Source organism: Vombatus ursinus, unplaced genomic scaffold, assembly GCF_900497805.2.
Source record: "Vombatus ursinus unplaced genomic scaffold, bare-nosed wombat genome assembly UNPS02006779.1, whole genome shotgun sequence".
NCBI lineage: Eukaryota > Metazoa > Chordata > Mammalia > Diprotodontia > Vombatidae > Vombatus > Vombatus ursinus.
Window position 1 is genome coordinate 2810047 of NW_020946557.1, and position 3500 is coordinate 2813546.

Genomic DNA, 3500 nt, shown 5'->3' on the forward strand with positions numbered 1-3500 from the left:
TACCTTAATCACCTCTTGCCAGGACTATTGAGAGCCTATTGATTGGTCTAGCTGCCTCAAATCTCTCCCTGACTCAGATCTCTCCCCACTCCAGTCCATCCTACCCTCAGCTGTCCAAGTGGTCTTAAAATGAAGGTCTGACCATCTCTCCCCTCTACTCAATAAACTCTAGAGGCTCCCTATCACCTTCAGGATCAAACGTAAAATCCTCTGTTTAGAATTCAAAGCCCTTCATAATCTACCCCCCACAACTATTTTGTCAATCTTCTTATACCTTGTACCCTCCACCCCACTACATAATCTTGAATTATTTCTACCTCCTGGCTTCCATGAGCTCCTTCAAGTCCCAGTTAAAATATCATCTTCTATTGGAAAACTTTCCTAGTGCCTTCCCTCTGTGGATTATTTCTAATTTATCTTATATATAGCTTGTTCGTATGCAGTTGTTTGCATGCTGACTCCCTCATAGTCTGTGAGTTCCTTGAGTTCAGACATTGTCATTTGCCTTTTCTTTTTTCATATATCTTCAGTGCTTAGCACAGTGCCTGACATATAGGACACACTAAATATATATACTTATACTGCCTCAGTTCCTGGTATATATTATTGAATGCTTGTCTGACATTTCATATAATTAACTTAAAAGTCTAGCTTATTCTGTTGTTAATTCCAAACATGCCAATTGATTTGGTTTTATGTTTTTAATTTTTGTAACTTTGATTAATATTAGAGTTATTGAACTTTAAAGAATAAAGTATGTCAATCTTATTGAAACAAACAAAAATTGAGATCAGAAGCCATTAGCATAATAGCAAAACAAAGTGTATTAGGTTTTATAGACAGTATTTTTTGCTATGTGTCAAAATAGGGAATCCTAATTTTCAGAAAAGGATCAAAGAAGCTATAAAAAGGGAGGAAAAAAATCCCCAAGATTTGTTCATCCAACTTTTTGAAACATGGATCTTTTTCTAAGAGGTTCTATTCCATTTTTTGAGTTTATTATTAAAAGCAGCTTCCCAGATTTCTGCTTCTTTATCTTTTCTCTTTTTTCCTTTCTTAATCCTCACAAATTATTAAAAACTGAGGTTTGTACTACAATGAGATAAATTCCTTTACTTTTTTTCTTTTCCCACTTTAACTTCTGTCTTTGTTTGTTTGAGTTTAGCTAAGCATAGGACCATTTGTTTTTTACTTGCTACAGAATACAAAAGAATCTGAAACAGGTTAAAGGAAGCTTCAGGGACTGTTTGATGTGATGCAAATGTCTTGTGACCACGTTCAAGAAAGAGGTATTTGGTAGAAGCCCAAACTTCATGTCCAGACTGAACACCTAAAATGTTTTTTTTTTGAATTGCACAATACTTGATATTATCTTTCCAGTATCAGATCCCAAGTGTGCTGTTTGCCTTGCATTGCAGTGGAAGGGAAGAGGAGAAAGGATTAATCGACATCTTTAGTCCCTTCTAACTATAAGTCTATGATTTTATGATTCAGTGACAAGCAGTACTCTAAGAGTGAGAAGCCTTTTCATATTTGATCCATCAGACCTGTAGCCATTACCTCAGGGAAACCTGTGGAGCATAGAAGTGAGGGAAGCAGTTCAAGAATGTCTTAAGCCATCTTATCACCATTCCAGAAAACAAAAGCAGAATTTAATTGGAATATTGAATAAGGGGGATAATAATAATAATAATAACAACTAATATTTATATAGTAAATACAATATGCCAAGCACTGTGCTAAGCACTTTAGAATTATTACCTCATTTGATTTTCACAAAAACCCTGAGAGGTAAATGTTACTATAATCCCTATTTTACAAATGAAGAAACTGAGGCAAACAGATGTTAAGTAACTTACCTGGCCTCACCAGCTACCTTATGTTTGAGGCTAGTTTTGAATTCAGGTCTTCTTGACTCCAAGCCCAGCTCTCCATTCACAATTCTAGTTAAGGCTCATTAGATGTCATACTGGCCACCACAACCCTGTTGATTTCAGCAAGAATGGATTCATTAGTGAAGAAAAGAAGTAGCCCAAGCAAGTCTTTGAGAAGGGCTTTCTTATTGGAGATACTCTGTGTGATTCACTTGGGAAGATAACTGGAGACAGAGGGAGAAGGAGAAAGAGTTTACATGTATTTGTTACTCTCCTTCTCATGGGTAACTCTTGTATCCATCCTGGAGTAGGAATCTACACACTGAAAGAACAACTCTGGGATATACCTGTAACTAGAAATGTTTGCATCTGGGCAAGTACCACAGACTGTGCCTGGAGGATAGGCAAGAGGGAGGTCCTAGGACATGATGAATCCATTTCCCAGGATGCACAGAGAAAAGGATCATCTGACCACTTTCCATTTCGGCCAACTGTTCATGATAACAAAGTGCCAAGATCATTTATTGACAATTGGCATTTAAAAAACATGGCAATAAGAACAGGGTAAGAAAAATAGTTAATAGTAAACAAAGGTATGCCTTGAGGGAGGGGACAGAAAGAGGTCAAGAAATCAATGCCACCCCCAAACCTTTAATATTAGAGTTGGAAGGAACTAAGGATCATCTAGTTTAGTGACTTTAGAGAGAAAGGAAATGACTTGCTCAAGATTGCAGAGCAAAGTTCATTCAGCTCTTACTGAAATTGAAGCGTGATTGCGGTAGACATAAATTGATAGCAAATTTCAGTCTCACCAATTATCAAAGCAAGAAGGGGACATTTGAAATCTTCTTGTCCAACCACCTCATTCAACAAAGCGAAAAGTGAATCCTCAGAGTTAATATCTATGCAGGGACTAGAACTCCTGATTCTTAGTGTGGTCTTCTTTTGGACAGGCTGTTGAAAGAGGGCTTCTCTTTGAGACCCTTCCCCTTCCAGAAAAAGGACTTTACTCTCATGTCACAACTCAAAAGGAGTGAATTCATTCTTCCAGGTGTACTCTGGCTCCAGTATTGCCCTTTGCCCACCACCTTTTTTCAACAAGAAAGGTTGAGAATCCAAGGAAGACAAAATTTTGAGTAAAAGAAAAGGTGTCTGGAATGAGCAGACAAAGATATTTCTAAGAAGATATGGAACCTCCAGCATGCACTGAGGCATCTTGTCCCTCCACTGGTCTTTCTCTGCCTCATCCTACCTGAAAGGTATATCCCTCTCTATGCATTTGTGAAGGACGGAAGGAGACTACACGGCCTCCATTCCAGGGAATAATTCATTGTGAGATAGTATCTGAAGGCAGTTATATGGCCCATTGGATAGAGTACTGGCCTTTGAATCATGAAGACAAATCTTCCTGAATTCAAATCTGGCCTCAGACACTATGTGACTAGCTGTGTGACCCTGGGCAATTTACTTAACCCTGTTTACCTCAGTTCCTCATCTGTAAAATGAGCTGAATAAGGAAATGGCAAAACACTCCAGTATTTTGCCAAGAAAACCTCAAAATGGGGTCACAAAACATCAGACATGACTGAACAACTCAACAGCAACAATATCTGAAGGATCACCAAA